The following is a 25,586-nucleotide window of genomic DNA, read 5'->3' on the forward strand; positions in this document are numbered from 1 at the left end:
AAATCCAGTTGGCGGCGGGTCACGAGTGGTGTTCCCCAGGGCTCGGTGTTGGGCCCTGTTCTGTTTAATATCTTTATTGATGATTTGGATGAGGGGATTGAGTGCACCCTCAGCAAGTCTGCAGACGACACCAAGTTGGGAGGCAGGGTCGATCTGCTTGAGGGTAGGGAGGCTCTACAAAGAGATCTGGACAGGCTGGATCGATGGGCTGAGGCCAATTGTATGAAGTTCAACAAGGCCAAGTGCCGGGTCCTTGCACTTCAGCCACAGCAACCCCATGCAGCGCTACAGGCTTGGGGAAGAGTGGCTGGAAAGCTGCCCGGCAGAGAAAGACCTGGGGGTGCTGGTTGACAGCCGGCTGAATATGAGCCAGCAGTGTGCCCAGGTGGCCAAGAAGGCCAACGGCATCCTGGCCTGTATCAGAAATAGTGTGGCCAGCAGGAACAGGGAGGTGGTTGTCCCCCTGTACTGGGCACTGGTGAGGCCGCACCTCGAGTGCTGTGTTCAGTTTTGGGCCCCTCACTACGGGAAAGACACTGAGGTGCTGGAGTGTGTCCAGAGAAGGGCAACGAAGCTGGTGAGGGGCCTGGAGCACAAGTCTTACGAGGAGCGGCTGAGGGATCTGGGGTTGTTCAGTCTAGAAAAGAGGAGGCTGAGGGGAGACCTTATCGCTCTCTACAACTACCTGAAAGGGGGTTGTAGTGAGGTGGGTGTTGGTCTCTTCTGTCAGGTGGCTGGAGATAGGACAAGAGGAAATGGCCTCAAGTTGAGGCAAGGGAGATTTAGGTTAGATATTAGGAAAAATTTTTTTACTGAGAGGGTTGTCAGGCATTGGAATGGGCTGCCCAGGGAAGTGGTTGAGTCACCATCCCTGGAGGTATTCAAAAAGCGAGTAGTCGGGATACTTCAGGACATGGTTTAGTAGGCATGGTTGATGGTTGGTCTCAATGATTTTGAAGGTCTTTTCCAACCTAAATGATTCTATGATTCTGTGATTGAGCTTCTGTATGTGGAATGCAAACACAGCCTGGAGGTTATAGGGCACTTTGCCTGGATCCACTGTTTTTTCCTGGATCTGAGAGTTTGGAAATACTGATGTCAGGTGGGAGCTAGTTCTCATTATTGAGCTAATTTTGTTTGCTCTGTTTTCATGGTGACTGAATGCTGCTGAAAAGAGAGTTGAGTGGCTTATCAGCCAATTTATTTTGCCTACTTCTTGCACTTTAACAATTATATGTTGTGGCATAAGTATTTAGTTAATGTTGGTTACATGTAGACCTCAGTTACGGTTTTCTAAAACCTGTTACACATTTGCTTAGTAAACAGATTCCCTGAAATTATTTATTTTTTACTTTATTTATTTTTACTATATTTATTTATTTTATACTATATTTTACTATTTTATTTATTTTTTACTATATTTATGATTTTATACTTTAAATGTTCTTTCTTTCTCCGCAGCCAGCGTAGGGAGAAAAGTTGTCACACTAAAAGCCTGATTTCGTTCTGCTCTTGCACATGCAATCCATTTGCTCAGTGGGATTCCAGCTAAGTATAGAAACAAGAACAGCGCACTGGGGAATGCATGCACCTAACAGAGACCTGAAAGCTTCCAACCTTAAGCTTTGCTAATGGCAAATGATCTTAGTGACCTTACTCTGCTGTATCTCAGGCAAGAATTAGAGAAAAGCAAAAAATAGTTCTTGCTCACTTCAAACTTAATTGATAATATCTGTCCTATTATTTTAAATTGCTATCTGTATGTTGTATTTGCTTGAAGACATAGAAGGCAGTGCTGAACTTTACTTCTTTTCTTAATCTGCCGGGAGCTTTTCTGTTGACACAGTTGGAAAATGAGTTAAAACATAACTGCTTGCTCTGATCAGAAAAGTGTAGCAGTTTACAAAACGTAGTGCTGTGTGTTCTGCTCTGTACAATGAGCCTTGGTCTGTTCCTGCTGTAAGCCTGCTGCAATTACTGGAGCCACACAAGGGATGAAGCCTCCTCATACAGTTCAAGTAAAGGCTTTGATTACACACTCTCCATTTTGTCTAATGCTTGGTCAAATGATGTACTACATTGTTTAGGACACTTTTTCTTTTTTTTTCACTTAATCACAAGTGAAAGGAATAACCACATACAGTGTTTGTTCCTCCTTGGTAATAACTACTGTACAGTGGCAGAGGTGACTTTAGAAATAATTTAAATAACCATTTCAGAACCAGCATTTCAGCACTTCAATTTGATTTCCAGAAGTTGTTTCCTAAAGGTTTTCTCTGTCAGTCACTGTCAGGACTGATGAATATATAAGTAGCCTTTCCTTAGCAAGTACAGAAAATGCTTCTGTTAATTGAAATGTATTCTTTTTTACTGTGCCCACATTTTATAAATATTTTAGATTTCCAGAGGATCATCTAGGGCCATTCTGTTAGCAGAGATTATCATTATGTGTATTGTAATTGGACTTGCAATGCTACACTGTAATTTCGTACAGAAGAATTGCAAATACATTAATGATGATACAAAGCAGATGGTTAGTTCATACTAACTGTATTCTTCATTAAGAACTACCTGAACTGTAACATTATGAAGGACATCTGTAGGAATCCAGAACATTCAGCAGCTTCTAAGAGATACTATACATGGATGGTTTGAAATAAAGTAATTGGTTTCTGAAATCACTTAACAGGCTCTTTATTTCTGCCTGAGAATAAAATTGTCACTGGTAAAACTAAGCCATTTCTGGAGTTTGAATTTCTAGTCTTAATTATAATAATATCAGTAAAACTCTTACACAACAAAGAAAGGATGCAGGATGAGAAAGGCAAGCTTGAGAACTGAGAGGAATAAGCAAAGTTAATGAGTTGGTATGATAAATAGACACACTACATTTGGTATTACAACAGTGTCTACTAGAAATTGTGGAGCATATTTTCATTTTAGAAAGAACAGATAAATCCCAGATCTCAACCCAAAAAACATGCAGGCATTACCCTGATGTTTATAAACAGAGTTATGAACTCATATCTCTTGCTGTCACTGTGAGTAGTTGAACGTTCCTGTTTGATTTAAATGGATGTAGTTGCAGTAACTCTGATGGAATTTCTTGAGCTTTATTTTGCTAGAGCTCAAGAACGTAAATACATTCTTTCTATTTTTAATTTTTTTTTTCCAATTCTAGATCAGTTTTTAAAAAATAAATTTCCGAATACACCTTTTGGTATGTTGTATTGAACTGCTGAAGGAAGAGCAGGTTACGTAGTTTGAAAATTGTTTAAAAATATTCATTCAGGGCCTTTTAATGCAAAAGATACACGACAGTATTTGGAATATAGAAGGTAGCAGACGTAGGTGGCTGCGTTCCAGCCATTACTGATTGAGTGTTAAGGGCCTGGTACTATTGGGTAGATTGTTTAGCCCACTCTGTTTTCATCATTTAGTGATGAAAAGCAAGCAGAAAATACCAAAATGCTGAATAGAGCTTTTTCAGATTGTCTTTCGACAATTTAGTATTCAGCCAATTTGTCTTGGGCTCCTAAATCCATTGAGGTGACCTAACTTCTTACTGCTCCAGGTGCTACGGATGTCCTTGATAACTCATTTTTTTCATTCCCTGACCAGTTCCATAGCTAACTGTTTCCCTACGCTAAGCAGTTACTCCCACAGCGATCACACTGAACGGTCACCAACACTTCTTGCAGCCCATCATTTTCTGTAGAAAGATCTTTATTCAATATGCCTCAAATTCAGTTTGTTAAATACGTAAGTATGAGCAAGTTCACTGCTTTAGTTGCTGTAACGGTATTGCTTCAAACAATAGGTTTTGGGATGTTTAGAAACCTTTACTACAAAATTTGCATAGCAATATATATATATAGCATCCATTGTGTTCTAGTTCCTCTAGAATCTTATTGGGATACCAGTAAGAAAATAGGTCTGTGTAATATTGATCCCGCCTATAATTTCAAGGAGAAATAACAAGACTAAAAATAAGAACAGTGGTAATAAACTGGTTTTTACTGTTTTGCAAACAGTGTCCGATTTCTATATATGACTGTGGTTTTTGTCTGGTTCTTATACTGCAATCCAGAAAGGAGAAAAATAATTTCTTATTTATTAACAGTTATTTAAAATTTTTATTTTATTAAGTATTGGCAAATGTACTCATCTCCCTTTTCTATTTATCTTTAGATGAAAATTCACTGGCGCAATTGGTTTTGTGGGATGCAAAGGAGAACTAAATAAGAAGCAACAGCTTTTCTTCTCCAAAAGATATTCCATTGTAAGCCTTTGCAAAGAGATAGGGGAAATCAAAACCTGCGGGAGAAATTTACCTTTTTATATATAGCAAGTAAAATCTGGTTAGCTTTGAATCCTCTAGTAAATAAAATATGGAGTTTTGACATTCTTTCTGTCTAGAAAAAGGGGGTTGGAATTTCTCTTTTCTAATTAATGCACTTATCAGTTGGAACTCTGCAAAAGCACTGGGACTGTACAGCTCGGAATGCTAACAGTATGGTACTTCAAACTACAAGTTTCTAATTTTATTGCTGAGATTTTTTTAATCTTTATTATCCTGTTTTGCAGAGTAATCAGTTCTGAGTATTGTCTCCAGCTTCATATGTAATCATTCAAATATTCTTCAAAAGGCATTATTAATATATTTTAAAAATATTTTTCAATGAAAAACATTTAATATACAAGTTTAACTCACTGCAGCCTTTTTACCTTTCCTTGCATAGTTCCATACTGCACTTTTCCCATAAAAAAATTTAAATACACCCTGTATTTAAGAGTTGACATGAAATAATTTGGATTGAACCAGCAGGGGAAGGTGAGCAAGGGAAGAATTTGAGGCAGGCAGCCGTTCGAGCAGGTACTGCTTGATGTTTCTGTGGAAGAAAGGGGTCTCATAGCAGCTTTCACTTGTGCTTTTCCCTGTCATCTAATGGCAGAACCGGTTGGTAGCCGCATGGCCTTGCTTTGCCTCTTCTGCTTTTCTCTTGGTGGTTTGCAATCTCCTTACCCTTTATTTCTCTCTCAGTTCTAAAAAAGAAGGCAGAGAAGTGTTTTGCCCTGTCTATTCCTTGACCTTTCTTCCCAGGTCTCTTCTGCAGAGTTTGTAGTGGTAATATTTTATTTTTCGTGGATTAGCCTTGGGAACCAGAGCAGTGGAACCACCATGCCAGTGTCCTGGTTTGTGCCCCCCCAACATTGTCCCCTGACGTCGACTGTTTTCATTCTGCAGGACTTGAGCACACACAGAAATGCCTAGCGGAGCAGCTGCACTGGCAGGTGTCATTCTGGAGAGGGGAAAGATGAAATTAATTTGAAATAGGTGTGGAAGGGAGATTATTTAAGCACTTGATAAAGTACTCTGTCTTCAGAAAAGAAAGGTTATTTTTTGTTACAGGATCTCTTATCTCTAACCGGAGGTTTCCTGCAGTGCAAGAATATAAATGACAATAACACAAATTTTAAAAAATATTATTCCCTAAGAAAAGTAAATAAAAAGTTATTTTCCTGATAAAATTTTAATTGTAGCATTGGTAAGTTTAGAAATAATATTAAGTAATATTTTTCTGTGAAAATAAAGAAAAACCTCTGGGAAGTAATTTGGTGGCTGAGGTACTTGGAACGCACTGGATAGTAGAAAAACCTATTTCACGTTCTGCTACAGCTGTCTCGCGGTACTTCTGGAGGTTGGTTGGCGTCATGGGGACTCTGTGGGTGAGGCAGCTGCAAGAAGAGAACCACGCTGCTCACGGACACAGCTTTTTATTTCTGCATTGGCTGGCTGTTGCCAGCGGCCAGCTGGGGCAGGGTGCGCTTGGGGCGGGTGTGATAGATGTGCATTTTCGGTACAGCGCGCGGGTTCATACCCGCCGAACCCGCGGTGCCCCGGCTCACGGTCTCGGCCAGCACTGCAGGCTCGGAGGAGAGGCCGGCCAGGGCTGGCAGCGGCGGCGCGCTGGGCAGCCCCATTCCCCCGCCGGCGGTTAGCAGGGGCCTCGCTGATCCCATCACCCCCGGCCGGTCTCTTTGACTTTCTCCACATCTAAAGCCAAAAAGCGGTTGTTAGCCGCTCGGCTGCTGCCTTCTAGGCTCCTGCCCTGAAGGCGTTGCAAGGATGTGGAAGCCCGTAGCAGTTCATCCGCGCTTCTCTCCGGCGCGTACCGACACTAGTGGAGTGGGCAGATGTTGTTCAGACCTCGTTTTATCTGAGCGCTGCTTTCAAGTAGGTTTTACCCCATGTCTCTTCAAAAATACATTTTTAATGCATTTTCACCTGTGCAGCACAGAGGCTGTCTCCTAGCAGTGTGGAAGGAGTGGGCATGCACAACGCAACAGGGCTCTTCACGTAGTCTGTCAGCATCACCACCCACTGCTATGAATAGACAGAAATTTTGTAACTGGCGGTGGTCATTTAAGAGCTGTGTTTGGTATTGACAAGAGGTATGAGAATGCCGCTGACTTTCCTTTCAGAAAGCAAAATGTTCTTACTTCACGTTTTAGTTGTCGTGAGTTTTGTACTTTGTGAAGCAGAACTGCGTTTAACATGGTGACATCTCTAACATACATTGGGTCTGAAATGGCTGTTTAAACTAATTTTCTAAGATGCTATCTGGTGTCATGTGAATGAGGCTTACTGTAAATCATAGATGCTTCATCATGCTAGTTTTATAGGAATAATTCCAGCACATCTGACTTGTGCTAGCACTGCAGTTATTAATAACTCTGTTGAATGGCCTGCGATAGCACCGCACTGCTTGCTGATACTGATACCTTTGGGGAATGTTAAGTAATCAGCAGCTATCACGTACTTCAGAAAATATAAGTTTCTTACGGCTGCCTTTTTTTCAGTTGCATTTTTTCCAATGGAAATTTGCAGCTTTTGAATTAAAAAAAAGTAAGAAATCAAAAGCTTCTTCAAAGTTTAATTCTGTATTGAGGGGGCAACATATTTGGACATGATAGATTTGCTTTTTTTATATTTATTTATATATTTTTAATATCACTGCTTCTGATGGGTTTTTTTCTTTCTTCTTGTCTACAGATGGTAACTGTATGCCCTGCAACAGTATTCTTGTAAAGGGATTTCGTGTTTAGAGATTCTTATTAGCTGTTATCTGTTACACTGCTTTCTACTTCCTCTGAAAGATATTTTTTTAGTAAAATACCCTCTTCCATATTTCCTTGAATTCTGACACGTGTGGGGTTTTTTTGTTTTTGTTTCCCAGCAGCTAAAGAGGCAGTAGATTTGATTTGGCAAGTCATTTGGAAAAGGAGGAGCGGAGAGCCCTGTAACCGCTGAACAGTAAGTGCCTGTTTTACCTGCTATTTTAGCTGCAGAAGTAAGTAGGATACGCAGATGGATTGGTATGAAACTTTTATAATACAGAGGAGCATAGAAAAATGTGCATACATGGAAGACTAACTATTCTGAAACTGAAATACTTCAAAAAAAAGGCCAAGAGATCTGCTTGGATGTAATTATGGATCAGGTCATGAGCAGTGTTGAGGTATACAGAGTAAATTATTGAAAGCCAAAACTGAGAAGTACATTAAGTGACATTCTGTTAAATTGATTTGGATACTAAGTAGTTTTAAATATTCAATATAGAAAGTCTCTAAAATTAGAGGGTGCAGTTTGGATGTGTGCACACAACTCTGCCCTTGGAAACTAGGAACTAATTGAATAAAGACATGCCTGTCAGCTCTATTTGCACGCTACTAAAAATGCTACTCTGTTTTGTACTACAAATGACTGTCAGCTTTATTTGCAGCATGCTTGTCTGTTAATTCAAATGCTTTTTTGAATCATGTCAGATTAAAATTTCTTTTTCAAAATGCAGGTGTTAGCTGCTTTCTATTTCTCCCCAGGAGAAAATCTCTCTCCAGCAGAAAACAATATATAATAATGAATCTTACAGGGTAGATTTGGATGTGAGAACCTAAACTCGAACACTAATGGATGAAGCTCGGACTTAGAAATGTTTGGACATATTTGCAAGTGTATTAAGCACTTATGCTGTTGTTTGAGAACAGTCACCCAGGAAAAATATTTAAACTCTGCACCTACTATACAATATCTTTAAAACCTTCACTACTTCAGCAAATTAGTTTAAAAATGAAATTTTTGCTTTTCTTAGAATTGAAAATATGAAAGCAGCTGAGGCAGAAGTTCATAATACTAGGTTGTAGTTATATTAGCTTAGGAATTATGAACATGGCTTTAATATATTGTAGTGTCTTTTGTTTACACACAAGTGCAGGGAAGGAGAATGCCGTAAGATCTCCCTGACTCTGGGACAAGCTGCTCTCTGCAGCTTTTTGAATACACAGAATCTTGATCCTTTTAGAGCAACAAACAGGAGGCTTGGGAAGCAAAGGAACTGTGTCGTGTTTTAGTGGAGTAGGACTAGCTGGAAGGAGCATAGAGTAATTTTTTTGCGTGGATATAACTGGGATGCAGATTGGACCCAGTCAAACCAATCTGCTTGCTCATTGCTACCAGATGCATGGCTCCCAGCTGTGTTCCTCTCTCCTTTGTGGTACCGTGTCTGATGCTCATTCATTCCCTTGAGAAGCCAGTTGCAGCACAGTAACCAGAGAAAGACTAATGCAACCAAAAAGCTGAAGGGTTTTCTGTCCATTAAGTGGGCTAGATTGAAGGAGCTGAGAAGAAAAGCAGAGGAAGTGGACTGCGTATTTCGATAGCTCTGGAGTGTTGGAGGAAATGATCTGTGTTGCCTAGCCACAACCTTCCTCCATCCATGAACTTTAGATTCACTACCTCTGTCTCTGAGGGACTGCACACCTTCTCCTGCCATCTCCTTGGGCTTTGGGTGGAAGCTAACTTCAACTGCTGAGTAATGAATGATGGTTTGCTAGAAAGGAAAGAAGGAACTGAGAAAGAGAGAAATGATAAATTACACAAATTATAAGGGTTGTAGGCTGATAATAGAAGATTGGTTATGTATTTTAGGAATGACTGTAATAATATAGGCCATCTCCTGTGGTTGGTAGATGTATGGCTTGAGAAGTTATCTGAAAACAAGTTGCCATGGGGATATAGTTGCATTACTGCTTTAGAAATCAATGCCAAGGCTGTGCAGTAGACAGCAGTCATTGAGTTGTAAGAACAATAGATGTAAAAATGAAAGCTTTCAATAAAATATTAGAAAGAATGATGAAGATGATAAGACTTCTGAACTCTTTGCCTGAATTTTGGGGGAATAAGATATCTGCTGACCTTATTGTCAGAAACAGAGATTCTGATCTTAGGTTACTGGTACAAATCCTGCTTAGTCCAGCAGGATCAGAAGAGTTGCTACCTAATGATTTTTCTACACATTTGGCACTAATTATTCTGTTGTTAAAGATTTTAATGGAAGAGATGGGAGGAAGTACCTGTGGTGTGGGTCTGTAGGATGTTTTCTCTTGTATTTCCAGAAAGGCTCTTTTTCAGGACAGAACCACAACACATTTGAGTGAGGAAAAGATTACTTTGACATTAGCTATCTGGGGCCTTGTCTATGCATATGAGAAGGTTCATGGTTTCTGAGAGTGTTAAATGAGTGATGAACACATGTTCTGATGGTCTGTAATTGTGCAGAGTGGGAGTATATTGACACCACTAATACATAACTGTCACTGTGTTTATTTAAGAAATACTGATAAATGAAGATGAGCTGTTGTTATTGTGTGTTGATGTTATTCTGGTGGTTGATGTTATTCTGGCATGTGCATTTTTGACACATTGGATTTTATGCTTCAGTGTCAAAATAGAAGTACAACTGTCTCATAAATTGTTTGCTTTCAGTCATTTATTTTGGTACGTATCAAAGGATTGATGCCTTGTGGGCTGTGTCTTACTACTAGCTTGTGTAGTCAGCTCCCCTGGAGTCCCATTTCCTTGCTCCCTGGTGAAAATGCAGTAAAAAATGAATAAGAAAAAAGTATGGTCTCTGGTGCGTTACTTCCATAACGCTATTACTAAAGCAGCAGTAGTGGATGAGATGGAACTCCATCTGTCTATGACTTCCTTATTCTAAATTATTGGATAGGACCTTGGTTATGACGAAGTGATTTTTATCTTTGCTATCTATGGAAGATAGATACCCAGTAGAAAGTGGATTTTAGAAATGCAGAAATAGAGAGATTTCCCTGTATTTAGAATGCTTGTGTTTAGAATAAGATAGTGTATGTATATAACTTAATTACATAAAAATGATATGATTTTGATTAGTTACAGTCCACACAATAAATATAGTGAAGGGTAAAGGATGAAAGGGGGAAAAAAAAAACCAAAACCCCACAAGATTTTTCTGTTTAGCTATATAATTGTTTTTGGAAAAATTTACTTATTGGCAGAAGTGGATTAGTTTTCTCTCATGTGTGTAAGGCAAAAGACCTAAAGGGCATGGCAAAGTGAATAGGATGTATGCTAGAAAAAAGTATGGCTAGACAGTGTAATGGACCTAATATTATTGAGATGGATCAGTGCTTTGCATGTTTTTATCTATTAGCTAAGGTAAATTAATTGTTGCTTTTGGTAGGATATGGAGATTGCATATTTGAATGATTTGCTATCCAAGGTATCAAGTTTATCTTACAGTGTATATATTTATCCTTTAATAATTGAGTTTTCAATAGGAAAATCATGTAGCAGATGCCCTTGTTCATGCATTAAAACTCTTGTATTGCCATAGCAGGCCAGATTTCTCAGACACTTGTTTGAATATATGCTGAAATAAATAGGGTTGAACTCTGTCATTTAATAATGCGTTGGTCTGTTCTTGACCTTTTTTACAGAGGTAGATGTCACTGATTGGCAATGTCTCTGGTATACTGCAGATACAGCTAAATGAGCTCTAAGAAAATTAGCTTACATGTGTATCAGTGTACATGCAGTGTCTGAGCACAGTGCAGGCAGCCATTTGCATTTTTACCCAGATGCCTGGTCATGTTGTGCAGCCCAAACTGAGTCCTTTGCTGTCAGAGCTGGAGAGCTGCTGTTTACAAAAAGTAACTGCTCTGATATGTATTCCCCATTTACAGACAGAAGAACTGGAAATGTGAGCATGAAGGAAGCAGCTATCCTAGAAGCATTTTGGGTTCCTGTTTCCTTTTTTTCCTCTTTTTTTTTTCTTTTTTTTTATTATATACACCTTATTCAATTCAACTGTTTCTCATTTGGTTTTAAAGTAAATATAAATTCAGATTTTGAAAGATAACATCTAAAAAATAACCAAGCTTAGATTCCAAACTGACCAACACAATTAATTATGAAAACATTTGTAGAAGGTAACACTGCAGTTTAATGAATAATTCTCCTTTAAATCCTTTCCCCAGTGTTTTCCAAGAGCAATATTTATAGTATAATCTAATATTGAACTCCTTTTTATTATTTCCTCTCTATTGATTTAATTAACTGAGGTGAAGAATATCTGTTTTCATAAAATGTTGTAGAACGTATTAGGTAAATTGTTACAAATGCTCATGTAATACTATAAAACTTAGAATTACAATTTTCTAAACTTCATGCCTTATAATAGAAGGCTCTCTAGAGGGGAAAAAAGAGTATTTAACTCTTTGGAAAAGCAGAACAGATGAGTGTCATTTTTTACTCTCTTGTTTAGGGAAAATACTATAAAATATTATTACTCTTAAATCATCGGTGTTGATTCAGAACTGTGTTAATTCTACAAGAATCCTATTTATTTTTATAACCTTTGGATTAAGCACTGAATGTGACATTCTTTACTGGATACTTACATCTATGTGTGTATGTGTATCTTTTTTGTGTCTGTTTACCTTTTCATGCATAAGAAATCTGCATTATTACAATAATCACATAAGAGCCGTTCATCTTCATGCAAAGGGGCGGGTACAAGTCTTAAACACCAGTCAGTGTTGCTTAAATCTGACATAAGTGTCTTTTACAGACTCTGTTCAGTCTCAAGACATGTATAATTCCAGCAATGTCAGCACCTCACAGTTCAGAGTTTTAGAAAGAAAACTAATATTCAAGTTTTAAAATTACAGCATGCTGCATGATGAGGTGTAGGAGATGACTTCATAATCATGAAAAAACCCCAGCTTTGTTCTGCTCCTTTAAGAGAGGGGTCCACTCAGAAAACAAACAAACTAGCAAAACATTTCACTGTAGTTTCTTCAGTCTAGAGTGGGGTTTGGGATGGAGCATGGGTGCTATGCTAGCTCTTACTCCATCAGCCTGTACCTGGCGATTAAAGATGCTCGTGACAGACCTGTCAGAGTAGCTACTTAGTCTCCTATTTGCTAAGTTGCTTTAGCCTCCTGTGCAAACAATTTCTCTATCAAGAAGGAATAGGCCTGAAGCTTCCTTAATGCTATTATATCTGCATTAGATCGGGATCACGAACTTCTATCAGCTTTTTAAGCTTTTCTAATCACTGTGGGTTATTTATTTTCTTGATACTGCTGTTCTGTTGTGAAGCTTGTGGCAATTCATTTTGATAACCGTGTACTTCTTTTAATTCTCAAAGGGTGATGAGGGTTTGCTAGTAGCCTCATTAACAGCCCAATCCCTTTCTACTTATAGTAGTTATAGTAAATCTATGCTAGAATATATGGAAATTTATGTATCCTTATCAATGAAATACCAATTTACTTTCATAAAAAGTAGCAGATAACCTGTGTGAGAAACACGAAACACTGAAATGCAAGAGAACCACCAGTGAAAAGCTTGAATCTCACTTTGATTGGTTGGTTAGAGATGAAATTATAGGTACACAATTTTGAGTTATTCTTTCTCTTGATTGTTTTCATAGCAGGTATTCCAGGCCTCATAAAAAAAAAATCTGGAAGCTGTTACACTTTTAAATTTCTTTTTCATTAAATTGTGCTCTCCCTACAAGCTCTGTTGAATGACTACTTTCATAAATGGGATATAACTTATTGCAACTTATCAGCAGATATTTTACATGTTGCATTTAGGTACCTCAGTCTACCACTTTTCACGACTTGAACAGAGTACTCTGGGAACAGTGTAGTTGTAAGCACTGTCGAAGAAGGCTCAAAATGAGACTGAGATATGAGGTTTTGCTCAGAAACTGATCTTTCCTATGAAATGCTTTCCCTCTTCAAGTGAGAATGTGATTATTCTGGCTGTTCAGTCCTGACTGTGGTGCTCTTTTAATGATGCTGGACGAGTGCAAAACCCTCATTCTGCTCACTTACAGAAACAAAGCTAAGCTCAGAAACCATGTAAGTTACAGTTTGAGGTGCCCTCTGGGTGCAGAGAATCCTTTTTTTTTTTTCTATTAAGCATACTGTGAATGATTTCTTGAAGACCTTCAACCCACACTAGAAAGCCTAGTATCACATACCATGCCTCTTATTTATGAACAATATGAAAACAGTCTTAGAATGTTTCACTTACCATTAGACTATTATTAATGGAAGACCAACATATTTTGAAACTGAATGCTGCATTCTTAAATTTTCCTGGTGGGTTTAAGTATATAATGTTATTTGTCTACAGAAGCTATTCTTCCAGCTCCTCCATTAAAACACCAATGACCTGATCTTTAAAAAGTTCAGTTTTAAGCTTAGTTTTAAGCAGACAATCCCATTAATGTGAATGAGCTTTTCATTAATAGGCCTAAAGTTAAGTCAGTCTTTTTTTGTTTGCACAATCAGAACCTAAGATGTGATCCTACTGATTAACCTTGATTCTCCTTCCCCTTCTGTTTCTGAGGATTTGCTGGTGTTATGGCTTGAACATTAAATCTCAATTTATTTACCTGTTTATCTGTTCTGGGAAGTTGCTTGGACAAGAATGGAATCTAAAATTTTCACAAGAATGCAGCAAAGTTGCATATACAAAGTCTATGGCAGTTCAGTGGGATTAGTGTATTTAACACATTTTGCTATTTAAACCTTAATACAAACTAGTATATGAAAATTGTCAGCTGTATAAAACCTGAAGTTATCTTAAGACCATTAGTAAGGTTTTCATGATGTGTTTAACTTCAGTTCAAATAAAAAAAATCATATGCACTCACATTTCTAGAATAATGAAGACCTATTCAAGGAAGAACATTGAAGTGATTTATATCTAGACAAAAATAATGGAGGAATAACATAAAAGTTACAAAAGACTACCTTGGTTGAAATGAAGGACAGGATCTCTTCCTCAGAAGAGAAGCTTAGGAAGAACAATAAAGAACAGTCTGAGATAAAAGCGTGGAAATACGTCTTCCTGTTCTGAAAAGATGAGTGAGAATGAAGGTGACTTTGTGTGTTTCAGTATTAGCACACAATTCATTTTTTAAAAATTACTTTTATATGCTGACATTCATGAATGAATTTAATGAAATACTGTGTGTTCAAAGATACCAATACATGCATCGGGATTGAAAGAGTTGGATTTTTTCTTTTGTTTTGGTGTCTTTTTGTGACAAACAACTGTTTTGCTTTTCTGAAAAAGAAAGTGGTGATAATATGAGTAGCTGTTGAAAAAACCAAGGTATTAGATAGTCTCAACAACAAAAAACCATGTTACCGTCTTCTTTGTGTCAGTATTGACTTCCACTGGTAGTTGGACATAGTTATTTACCAAAGTACACTGTTATTTTTATATATTTTTTACCTGTTTTTCAAATACCATGCTATGTAACACAAGCTTTCTCAAGACAGAAAAACAGTCCACTCATTCTTGGTACTCATTCCCCTTCCCTAAAGAAAGGAGAGGAAAAAAATGCATATACTTCTGAAATGCAAATAAGCATACATATAAGAATATTTTTACTTTCTGTTAGAAAAAATGCAAGATTAAAGTAGTTCTCAGTTATAATGAGTTCAGTTGTTGAACTGAAATTCATTAATCGTGCCTATAAAGAGTTTTTAATGATTGGTTTTGTGGGGTTTTTTTTCATAACTTAGAGCAATGGAAATGGAAAAGTAAGTAAAAATGAATTTGTGGGGGAACTTTTAGTTAGAAATTGTAACAGACCAATGCAACTACTGAGAAATGGGGGCTTGTGGAGATTTTGTTCACATAGGTACACACATACACATACAGATCTATGTGGAGGGTGTTTGTGTGTGTGTGTGTGTGTTTACGCAGCCTTCAAAAATCAGAGTGTTTTTAAATGGAAAAAAATATTTCCTTGATCTTTTTATAGCTATAGATTCTAGTGTTTAATTAGAAAAAATGAACTTCAGAACTACAGAAATATTAGTGGCAAAGAACAAAATTGGTTGCCTTTTCTTAAAGTCACTGTTTTCCTGTTGATTTCGGTGGATTTGTAGAATTTTTTACTTACAGATTATTTGGTCCTGGATTATGCTTTAGTGTAAATTTCTGAAAAATATGGGATAGATTTACTCAATTAACAAAGAAAGAGTGATCACAGCAAGAGTACTTCAAAGTATCTAAGCAGATGTTAAAGATGTTTTGCTATAATAATAGCAGAAAGGATAATTCTGATAATATAATATTAATTGGAAGACACTGATGCACTTCTAATGTAGCCATGCATAACTATTTAAAGACACTCTCCTAAGAATTCATGTAAAATACGGCAGTCATTTCCATGTCTTTTCAAAACTCACTTTGAGATCTTTTTCATTTAACTCTTCTGTTTAGGTTTCACCTGAATTTACTACATCATTCCTTTCTGAATTTGCAATACAACAAGCTAGAAAACTTATGAAAATGTTTTCTTGGGTTATTTTGGAAATTTTCAATATCGGTAGTGACTGCACTGGTGGAAGATACAGAAATTGTTTCTTATATAGTAGAAATCATTGCATGTTCATGTTGATGTCCCATGATAGAAAACCTGGTTATCTGGATTTTGAGAATCCTCCAACATAAGAAAGAACGTAAAAAATAAGATATTCAGAAAAAATCCATTCCGCTAGTCTAGTTTACCCCTAGGGTAAAAAGTACGAGTAAATGCTTGATGCTTGTGTTCATTTTTACTACAAAGTGACAATAAAAATACTGCTACAAACAAAGCTGTGATTTCTTTCAAAGTAAAAGAACATTTAAAATGTGACATGCAGAGTTGTATTTACTCAGTCTGTTCAGACAGCCTTCTGTATGACATTTGGTATTTTTCTAATTATTAGAGATTCCTTTCTTGCCAAGATAACAAAAGTAGGTGTCTCAGATATTTCTGTATTTGCAACAGTAATTATCCATAGAAAATTTCAACACCAAATTACACTAATTTTCTTCTGTATTTGTTTGTTACGTATAGGCAGACACTTCCTGTTTATGTACCCACAAACACATGCATGTTTATCTGTATCCTCTTCGTTCATCCATCTGGGCAAAGCTGCTTTTGCAAGTTATGTGACTGTTTTGTACATCAATTCTGACTTGTGAATACTTTGCAAAATGAGTTGCTAAGTTATATTGTTTGCGTTTAACAGATAACATATTTTACTATAGATATCTATGAGGAAGCTGTGACATTCCATTTGAAGAATTATGCATAACTCAGTCTAAAACGGAACCAAATACATTTATTGTTGGAAGTGATAAATTGAGAAGCCTGATGGTTTAATACTGGCTGAGCTGGAAGAGTGAGAAAAGAAGACAGGAAGATAAGATTTTTGGGAAAAAAAAAAAAAGTTATGCTCTGTATGTACATTTCAAGAGAGTAGAGAAAGCTAAATGTAATGAAGGGATGAGTGCAGCCAAAGACAAATCTAGTTGGTACTGTGTAGAAGAAAAACATTTTTAGGGAAATGGTAAGAAAAGAACATGCTAGCAGTAATGCTGTGTGGATGACAGTGATTATACTACGTTTGGCAGAAGTAATGTCACAGGAGAAATCAAAGACTTAAGGAGATCTCAGTTAAAGTGTGATGAGAAAAGGCATGTTTTTAAATACAGACTTCAAATTTAGACTCAACTTAGATGGATGTCTCCTTTTCTCTTTACTTATATTTATTTCTATAGCTGCATAACAGAAGTCCTGGAACTGCCAGTGACCGTTGAACAGAGCTCTTATTCACCATTGTGCCGTTTAAAATTATTCCTTTTCTTTAGTGTTGGATTCCTGGGTAATAGTTTTACTTCTGAAGAGGATTTTCTTTTATTGGGGTTTTTGTGACTTCCATGATTCCTTTTTTATTTGAACTGAAGGGTATAGATCCAAGGAAGGACCTGGATTGTTGCAGGAGTTGATTCACTTCGTACACCTGTGAAACAATGAGTAGGGATTAACTGAACTGGTATCACTTAATTACAGGCTTCATGAAATCTATTTGTAATAAAAAAATTAATCTAGGCCTGCAGAAACTCTAACAGAATCTACAGAGGTCTAAAATGAAGAGAGGGCCCCTGGTGTGTGTTACAGGAGACCTGAGAGGGAAAAGTTGTTAGATGGTACCCTCCAGGGGTTCCTCCGTCATTCCAAGGAGAAGAGCTGCCAGCCATCCCTCAGCAGCTCCAGAGAAGATAGGTCCTCTCCGTCTGACTGCAGAAGCAAGTCAGACACTAATACAGTGCAAAACCCATCTTTGCACTGTTACTGCCCTGCTCCAAATGGCAGTGGTCAGTTACGGGGCTGCTCTACAGCGATCTCCAAATAACACTGATCACGTGATTGGCTGCCTTTTATATTTCCTCCCCCCCATTTCCTCTTTCAGGTTCTTCCATTTTACCATCTTCTTGTCCCCTCCCAAATAAACAACTTGCTCATAATTACCTTTTCCTTGTTTATCTTAGCTTTTCTACAAGAACACCCAAACTCGGTATTTCTGGTAGTGTTCCCTAGGTAGTCTCAACTTTAAAAAGTATTACTGAGATAGTTACCTAGGCAGTGTGGATCTTGCAAGACTTGACTCTCCAAAAGAGCTCCCATATTCTTCTGGAATGGTCTGTGAAGTGCAGCTGCTTCTCACTTCGGTCTCTGTGAAATCCAGCCCTTCCTCATGGCTCTGTGTGTAACTTCTTACATTGTCATCTGTTGCATCCAGCAAGTTTAGTCATATCTGCTGGTGTCTGACCTCCTGTCCATTTAGCTTAACCCCAGGCCAGTTCATGCATCCTCTTTCCCACAAGCTTCTCTGCAGGCAAACAGTCACGTCCAGCCCAGAAGCTGACCCTGCTTTGAGCAGGGTGTTGGACTAGGTGGTGCCCAAAGGTTCTCCCCCAACCTGTGGAGGATTCTGCGACATTACACACATGGTGTCAGGATGTTGTAAAATAGGTAGATAAAGTCTTCATGCCACTTTCACTGAAGCCAGGAGCAATTTGCTTTGGTTTCATGTAGTGCTCAAATTCAAAGTCAAAATAGAATTCAGGTTACTGTTGCTTCTTTGCAAAGAACAAGAAAAAAACCTTTACATTTTTTATTATTTTGCCAGTAATTGACCCAAAGAGATGGTCTTACCTGTCAAAAGTTGGGCACTATTTGACCTCTTAATGCTGCTTTCTTAAAAACTGAAGTCCACAAAAGGCATTCTGAACACTGAATTGATTTTTTCATAAATTCCCCTTGTTGTATATTGATGTAATGAAGGATTTTTTAGTATTTTTATTGTGGGTTTTTACTCCTAGAACATTTATAACTCAAAACCGCATTAATAGAGATTTAAAAAATTAAAAGAAAAGCAAGGTGCTCTCTTATGGAGGAAAGCAGTTGATGCTGAGTGCCACTGAACTTTTAAGTAAAAGCTTACTTTTGCCAAACTTGGAATTTTTAATTTGCCTAGTGGGAGTTGGAGTTTTGTCATTTGAATCCAGCATACAGAAAGTGAGCTCAATCAGTCATAATCGTGATGGACAGTGATAAATAAAAGTTAATCATGATTACTATTTGAGGAAAAAAATCTGTAAGTTGAATGCATTAAATGAAGAGCTTATTGGGAAATTTCAGTCAAGAAGTTATTTAATTTATACTATATATTATGTATTGCCAAAATACCTATAACAATAATATAATGAATAATGTATGTGATTTTAAGGAGTTTCAAGTACAGTGCTGAACTGGTAGCAAACTATGGGAGGTAAATGTCTTTACTTCTTTCTTAAGTATCTAATGTCTACTTTGCACCTCCCTTCCCATTCTTTGTTTTTTACCACTCATTTGGGATGCTACCATACCGCTCAGTGTAGCTCTTGCTATTCATTTTTGAGAAATAATTTGTTAGGACAAACAGTACCTGTGGATTATACACAAGTGGGCTGTTGCAAGTTCTTCCTATTTAAACTGGATAATTGCTCATCAGAGTCTCATGTATTTGCTTTGTTCCCTGATTGGGTGACCTGACCTTTATAAAAGGGAGGAATGACTCAAGAAATCACTGAAAGCTTTTTTCTGCTAGCAAGTTCCTTGGGAGGAGAAACAGCACAGAAAAAAAAGCCTCTGCTGCTTTGGGAATGTAAAAGGACCTTTGTGCCATCTTGCATATCTATATTATCCTTGACTAGTTACATGGACTCCAGATATAAATGTAGCTGGATTGGTCTCTGGTTGAGGAAAAGAGAAAGACGGGAGTCAAGATTCATGAGTCATCTCCCTGTGTTTCACAGTTGTTCCTTTCACAGCAGGTAATGGCTAGCATGACTGTGTGTGCAATTATAGTTATAGAAACGGTGGCTCGATTTTACCTGACTAATTGTGTTGTTACTGTGTCACAGTTCTGACAGTCACTCTGTGTGCAAATCATATAGGTAGAGTTGCAAAAAACATTTCTTCAGTCGTTGATTGTGGTAGAGCACTTCTGCTATCCTGAAGTTGCTATGTGCCTGCTTATCATGTACGAATTAGTTTTGTGTGCCAACTGAGGACAGGTATTGAATCCTTTAATCTTGTTTTAATGTCATATTTTCACTAACTGTTTGTTATAGCGTTAATTGCCTGTCTACATGCCGTGCTGTTTACAAATTAAGTACTTTTTCTGTTTTGTTTGCAAACTTTGCAGATCTCCCTTTGTTCAAGGAAGATCATATATTTCTTTACTCATTTGCACTCTCTTTCATAAAATGTATTTGCTCAACGGGGTAACAAATCCATTGGTTTGTAGTGTTTAATAGTTTCCTGTACCCATTCATGAATATAAGAATGCCTTGTAATAACCCTCTTCAACATATTTTCTAAAATCAATGAGTCTTTTAAATCATCTCTACAGTTAACCACTCACTGGAGTCATTTATTGCTAAAGGCAGCATAGCAGATCACAGCTCATCTTGCACATCATCTAACCAAAGCATCAATTAGATTCACTTTTAAAAATCCTGTTATGACAATAAGACTTGAATTCCATAGTGGTTCTAATGTATTTCCAGTATAATAGTGCAGGTGAGGATCTTATGTGACCTGCCTATTTGTATTCTGGCAATGAAAACCCCTTTTCTGATGGGAATTTCAAGGGCACTGATGGTTTTTATGTAAAATTGAATTTTTTTATATATAAAGGACTGGACACCCCCCAATCTTTTAAAATTTTATTGTTGTTGTTGATGAAAAGCAAATTATTCCTCTTTGAAAAGCATTTTTTAAAAATAGTTAAAGAGGTTATCTTTACTTTCGTATCATGTTGGGTGTCAGCGTGCCTGGAATCCTTTATTTGGGCCATGTGGTATCAATCTCTGGATTAGTTGCCTAGCTGTAATGTAGCTAATTTTTATTCTTTGTGAGTGGTGCCTCAGTTGATGCTATCTGTTAAGAAATCCATTAAATCTTGTGTTTATTGATAAGCTACACATAGAACCAGAAGAGAGTACCTTGGATCACTAGTCCACATTGCTTTTTATAAATTCCTTGAACTCCTAGTAAAGCTGATATTTTAAGCCCTTGGTACAAGACACTCTTGACAGCCTTGTTTATTAAGAAAAAGCAATGATAAAGCAGATGCCAGCCCAGTAACTATTCAGGAGTTTCTTTTGCCACAAGCAACATTAAAACCTTTTGAATGTTTCTAGTGACTATCTCCTAAGGCTGTTTCAGCTTTTCACGCTCTCCGTTCATCCTTATGGTGCTGTTAGGTAGGGTTCCAGTGGGGTTTTGTCCTCTGGGGAAGCCCATCTAGATATAACACATGACTAATCTTCTTCAACCTAGGTGTTACCGGGAAGGAGCTCTGCCCAGGGCTGCTTGCACTAGCTCAGCATTTCTGTTCTCTTTTAATTGCAGGTGCTGCTAGGCTTTCCTTCCAGCTTTCTTCATAACAAAATCTGAATTCCAGTTCATCTGCCACCTTCTGTAAGGAACGTGGGGCCTCTTCTATAAATAATCTCAATAGCTTTTATTCATACCATGTCTGTTCCATTTTATGACCCCAGCTAGTTTAAATGATGCAACATATTCTAGCCAGCACTGCAACTTTTTAAGGCCTGTTAAGCTAACAGGGAGTCTGGATTACACGCTGCTTCAATACTGGAGATAAAAGTCAAGGAAAAATGAAAATGAACTTTTATCTAGAACTTGAATCAAACCAATGCTGGCTAATTGTTAGGGCTGAAGTCAGGATTTTAAAGGAAAGCTTTGAAATTTTTTATTCCATCTTGACAAAATAGAACCAAAAAAGAAAACTAGAAATGTCAGTGTGTTAATGCTGGATGAAAAGTCATCTCTGGCCTTAGCTTCTTCCTTTTTTGGTCTCAAGATATTACTAACATAATTTAATAACGTTTACAAAGGAAAAGATGAGACTAATCTGTTGTGCTAGAAATAGAGTCCATACTTGTGCTGGGTTGAAGGTTTAGGTACAAACTGTCTAAAATCAAACCTATAATGCAAATACAACAAAACCACAAACTGTTTCAGTTAAGCCTCTGAAATCCAAATTAATTTAAAATTAAGAAGATATTCAGCAGTTATTAACCCAAAGGGATGGCTAAGCTGTATTTTTTGCCATCTACACGGAAGAATAATAGTATATTGTTTTCTATGACTTAGAAACTACTGAAATTTTAGAGAGTTGAGTCAGTAAAACAAGAAATTTTAATTAATCAAAATTAGCAATAAACCTCATGAAGTATATCACTGAGGGTAAAAGGAATATTTGGAAATAATATCTGCCTTGGATGGAGGAAGAATTGGAGAGAGAAAAAGAGACATTCTTAGATTTAAAAAGTAGCCTGGATTATCAGCACTTAGGAAGAAATCTTATGTGATACAAACTGTAGAGTTAATGGAGGCTTCTGATATTGTCTCTCTGGAATTCCAAGCCAGTAGGAGGAATGGAGCCTCATAAGTAGGAATTGTTTGATGTATGTCTGTCAGTCAGGATACTATTGAAAAATTAATCACACATTACTATCTGAAATGATTTTATGAATTTAAAATTATCTAATGCTAACTCTGCAGCTAAACGCTACTGTTACCTTTAAAAAATCAAGTGGGAAGAGTAATTTATTAGTTCCTGGGCAATGACTAATTTTGGGTATCTGGTTACAACATTGGGGCATGTAAAGCCCATATCTGTGCTGTCAGATTGTCTTTCTGTTATGTAGTATAAGAAGTTACTTTCCAGAGGACCAGCTAGCTTGAACTATATTAACTGGACTTCTTACATTTCACAGAAATTGTACTACATTTTTACACACACATGCTTGCAGAGCTGGGAGAAAAATCATCTCTGATAGCTTCACATATTAGCTTGCACAGCTTCAGCTGTTTCCACTTGAACTTTCCAATTTGCTTCTCTATCTTGATTTTTCCCAGAGATTTTTCAGTGTCTTTGTTGTATCTTATTCTAAATTTTCTTCTGTTATTTATCTTTTTATAATGTCTGATTGCTTGTCAGTTTTAGATCCCTTTTATTTTCTCACTTTTTCCTCCCCACACCTTTCTCCCCACAACAGAATTTCTGTTGCCTTATATGGAAGAACAATCTTTATTTTTCATGGAGGCTTTGTCTTGTGGTTATTTCTATTTATTTTGTAAAAGGGAGTTTATGTAAAGTAATTTACTAGGTGATATAGAAGTCAGTTCTAGATTAGCATAGACACTTTTTGGTGATTAGACATGGTCTTTACCAGAAGACTGTGTGTAAGTGTGAAAGAGAGGTACAAGAAATAACACCCCTTGACACTGTACAGCCATCAGCTGGGTTTGTTGGCTCTAAAGAGGTGAGGACGGAGATACCCAATGCTCTTTTCTCTCTGTTTCTTTAGGAAACTGTTTGAGTTCCAGGATAATAAAGATTAGCTTCCAGAATAGTAATATACTTATACATAAATTCAGCAATAATTTAGGAGTTCAATATCTCATGCAGTTATCTTACAAATTAAAGAAAATTTCCTTATGCTATTGAAGTAAAAAAGGGGTCCAGTTTCCCATTTCTAGAAGATCTGTCAATATAGAATAACAATTTGTAGTTACTGAAGTTACTATTAAACTATTAAGAACATTTTAATTACTTTTTTCCTAGTTTTTAGTCTCATACACATAGCTACAACATTACAACAGAGGGGCAAGACAACATGTAATACAGTTTTTAAATGCTTTCCAAAACAGTTTTGACACTACTTCTGTCAGATTGACTAGCATGTGCAGAAGGCACTGTTTGTTAGAAAGCACTGATGATTTTATATTGTGTCTGTATTGCATAGGCTGAGAAAAACTCAGTGCCTCATTTCTTCATGTAAAGTCCCATAGCTCAGCTCTACCAGCCTTGGGAAAAGAGAATAGAGCTCAACTATAGATGAACCATTTCCCTTCATCTACCTAGAAATTCCACTTTTTTCTGCCAATTACCAGAGGTCCACAGGAGTATTATATATTCTCTTGGCAATCTATCAACCTCTTCTTCAGAAGGACAGAACAAAAAATAACATCCAATTTTTCTTTCTGATACTAGCCCATTATTTTGTCTTTGGTCTCCAGGTCAATACACCATTATTTCTGCAGGGCTGAAGGATATAGCATTGGCAATAGACTAAGCACAGGCAACGCAGGAAGGAAGAAACATTCGCCTGCCTAATTATTTATGTCTAAATAATGATGTTGATGTGAAGCTGGTTGGATTTTGATAATGGAAGAATTTGTTCTGACAGGGAGGAAGCCTAGAGGGGAGAGTGCAGAGGGACAAGTCAGAAAGTATACGAGAAATGCAATTTATTACAAGTTCCGTAACTAATTGCCACTCTGTCACCATGGGACTGAAAAGGGTCCCCCAGGGATGTGACAAAAGGTGTGTAGAGCTATGCTGAATGTGCATCTGCAAAATTGAATCATTCAGATGAATTCAAATGTGTGGTCAATTTGATTATGGAAGATGAGGGACACTGAGATTCAGGACAAGTCTTCGCTACTAAGGATGCATCTTCTCATGATGGTAAAGCATATGCATTTTTGCATCACTGTGCTCATACTCGTTTCCTGGGAATTCATTATAGTGACTTGCTGCCACACTAAGCAGTAACTACTCTGTTGTAATGATTTCCAGCAATGCTGGTGGAACTTTTCCCACCTCATCTTATTTAATTATTTATTTTAATTTTAACTCACTCTGACAGTCTCTTGAGATGCACAACTCAGTTTCCTGAGGGCTCCCAGGAGACAGCAATAACACAAGTCTACTCTGCAGTTGCATATATCATTATAACAAAAACCATAAAGCAGGACACTTAATCTGAAGCTGCAGACAAGAGCACTGAGCAGTCAGCATCTCAGTATGTTAGCTTAAGGCAACTATTTAAGGGATTTCCGAAAGTTCAGTCCTTTTTTTTAGTCACTCACAGTTCAAGTTCGTCTGTTCTTTGCTTACTGCCTCTTCTGTGTTAACCATTCAAGGTCTTTGCATCTGTACTTCCCCCTGTAGGCAAACTTTACTGTCTTCATGGCAGAGTTGAGGTGGGTGGGGCAGGTTTTTAATGAGTATTTATGCTAGACCTTTAGTAGGAGAGTGCTGAATTTGTCATAGGCTTCACACACAATGCAGGAACAGCTGAGGCCTGAATGTGATTATAACAGGAAGTAGATGCTGTTGCAATCTCTCTTTTTATTTGTTCAGAATAAAGAATTTTAAAACTTTAATTTTGGGGGAAGATGCTTAACAGTTAATCTCTGAATTGAGTTAAATAACAGTGGTTATGGCAACATGTCCTAGTTAATGTTAATGCTAAGAAGAACAGATATTTTTGAGATGAAGAAGCCCTTCATAGTTTGCCGCTTTTTTCTCATATTTATTCTAAGTCATATATGAGCCAGACTGTAAAATAACACTGTTTACAGGCTCCATTTTGGTATTTTTTTATTTTTTCCTATTGATGACTTCTGAGAAGGGGGAGAAACAAGTTCTGTATAGTAAATCTTGATTTGTTGGTATCTTCTGCACTCATTTATATTTACTCTTTTATAAGGCAAGAATTTTCCACCACCATCATCCCCACAGTTTTTATAAAGAAAAGTTCAGTAGTAGTGATTTCAAATACTTTTTAAATGTGCCATTCTTAGAAACCTCAGTGCACTTTATATACCATTTTTAACTTACTATGCGCTGCTTATAGTCTTATGAACTGCTCCCAGGCATTTCCCAAGATGGAAACAAGGGGAAGAAAAATAATACTTGAATGGATAAAACTGCAGCCTTATCATTTTGTGAGGTACTGCTTAATTTTAACA

General features: G+C 37.3%; 1 protein-coding gene across 9 annotated transcripts in view; it reads left to right on the top strand.

The window, feature by feature from the left end:
* The window catches only part of CDH18 (cadherin 18), a 549,881-nt gene that overhangs the window by 352,857 nt on the left and 171,438 nt on the right, over positions 1–25,586 (top strand). For 8 of the 9 annotated variants that reach the window (XM_052781123.1, XM_052781150.1, XM_052781113.1 and 5 more), the window contains one exon: positions 7,242–7,318. The gene's annotated coding sequence lies outside the window, so the exon portion shown is untranslated. The remainder of the gene's footprint in view (positions 1–7,241; positions 7,319–25,586) is intronic. The other variant, XM_052781174.1, reaches the window with a different exon arrangement.

This window comes from Harpia harpyja, chromosome 1 (genome assembly GCF_026419915.1).
Source record: "Harpia harpyja isolate bHarHar1 chromosome 1, bHarHar1 primary haplotype, whole genome shotgun sequence".
In the NCBI taxonomy this organism is placed as follows: domain Eukaryota; kingdom Metazoa; phylum Chordata; class Aves; order Accipitriformes; family Accipitridae; genus Harpia; species Harpia harpyja.